The sequence below is a fragment of the Mirounga leonina genome, unplaced genomic scaffold, assembly GCF_011800145.1.
Source record: "Mirounga leonina isolate KUSES-001 unplaced genomic scaffold, KU_Mleo_1.0 Mir_151, whole genome shotgun sequence".
NCBI lineage: Eukaryota > Metazoa > Chordata > Mammalia > Carnivora > Phocidae > Mirounga > Mirounga leonina.
Window position 1 is genome coordinate 6,976,995 of NW_023270377.1, and position 2,268 is coordinate 6,979,262.

Sequence of the window (2,268 nt, forward strand, 5' to 3'; positions counted from 1 at the left end):
CCTTAAATTTTTTTTTTTTAAAGATTTTATTTATTTATTTGAGAGAGAGAGAATGAGAGACAGAGAGCATGAGAGGGAGGAGGGTCAGAGGGAGAAGCAGACTCCCCGCCGAGCAGGGAGCCCAATGCGGGACTCGATCCCGGGACTCCAGGATCATGACCTGAGCCGAAGGCAGTCGCTTAACCAACTGAGCCACCCAGGCGCCCATTGCCTTAAATTTTTAAAAAGAAAGAAAAAATATCTGAATATATATGTATACACATATTTATATACACACACACATATATATATGACATGCTCTACGGACTGAGCCAGCCAGGCGCCCTTGAACTTGTATCTTGATTGACAACGTGCAGACTAAAACACATTCCTTGGCTGCTGGATAACTGGATAACTGGATAACTGGATAACTGGATAACTGGATAACTGGATAACCTGGATAACTGAGATCTGGCACACTGCGCTTCTCTGCATATTTGCTCCAAGACTTGCGGGCTCCCCCGCCGCGGGCTGGCTGGCTGCGCTGTGCGGACACAGGCCCAGGCGCCTGGACCGCCTGCAGCTGCCGGGAACGTAATGAAAGCTCCCATCAGCGAACCCCCAGTGGGCGCTGCCCGCGGTGCGGGGAGCTTTTCACCGACCGCCTCGCTTCAGTTCCCCAGACTCCCGCGGGCGAGGATCCGTCTTATTTCGTCTTCCCGGTAACCTCAGTCTAGCTGGAATCGGAATCTCGGTTTTAGAAACAAACCGCTCCGGGGCGTCCCCAGCTTGCGGTGGACCGCGGAGGCGGGCCCCGTGCACTCCCCGAGGGGGCAGTGAGGTGCGGCACCTGCCCAGAGGTAAGGAGCGGGGGCAGCGAGGTGCCCCCTCCCACCGCTTTTCCAGGTGAGGACGACTGTGGACTTCGACACCCCGGCCCCCGACTGCAGGAGGCTGCGGGGTCTGACAGCCTTCGTTAGCGATTCTTTCTTCTACCAGGATAAACCCCAGCGTGGGTTTAAACCGATTTCAAACCCCACGCCCCGCCGGGAATTTAAAACTGGCAGTGCCACCTGGTGGCATCTCTGAGGAATGACCGCGTCCAGGCACCCAGCCAGACCAGAAATTGGATGGTTAAATACTGTAATTGAAATTCGCTGAGAATAGAACTTAAATGTTCTCACACACAAAGTAAGTAATACTTATGTGAGGTGATGGATGTGTTAATTAACTAGATGGGGGAGTTCTTTCACAATGTATATGTACATCAAATCATCATGATGTACCCTCGAAATATTTTCCAGTGTTAAAGATATTATTTATTTTATTTTACTTTGTTTTTTTGACATTAAAAAAAGATTAAAAAGATTTAAAAAGATTAAAAGATTTTATTTATTTATTTGAAAGAGAGAAAGAGAGAGCACAAGTGGGGGTAGGGGCAGAGGGAGAGGGAGAGGGAGAAGCAGATTCCCTGCTCACTGTGGAGCCAGCCTGGGGCTCCATCCCAGGACCCTGAGATCATGACCTGATCCAAAATCAGGAGTCTGGCGTTTAACCGACTGAGCCCCCTGGACACCCCTATTTATCTATTTGAGAGAGAGAGAGAGTGCAGCAGTGTGAGCCAGTGGAGGGGCAGAGGTGGAAGGAGAGAATCCCAAGCCAACTCTGTGCTGAGCAAGGAGCCCAAGGTGGGACTCGATCCCAGGCCTGGGATCATGACCTGAGCCGAAGGCAGACGCCTAGCCGACTGAGCCACCCAGGCATCCCTTGAAATGGGCTTCAAAGAGCACCTATGGTAACCCTCCCATCTTCTGTCTGGGGACAGTCTCTCCCACCTATAAGGATGATGCTCTCAGTATTACAGGTCATGACTTGAAGTGATTACGTAGTGACACTTTAGAGAAATGCCTCTGTTAAGAACAAATCATGAAAAGGGGCACCTGGGTGGCTCAGTTGGTTGAGCCTCCGACTCTTGATTTTTGGCTCAGGTCATGATCTCAGGGTCTTGAGATCGAGCCCCGTGTCTGGCTCCACGCTCAGCATGGAGTCGGCTTGTCCCTCTCCCTCTGCTCCTCCCCCCGCTCGTGCTCTCTCTCTCTCAAACACATAAGTAAAATCTTTTTTTAAAAAAAGAATAAATCATGAAAAGGGAGAAAGACAGGAGCCTGAATATTTACCTGCACCTAGTATGGCTTCTGAAAGCATACCTGGACTTGAACCCGACCAGTCCCAAAGAGCATGTTAAGGTGTGGTCTGTCTGGGATCTCTACTGAACATCCTATGCATTAA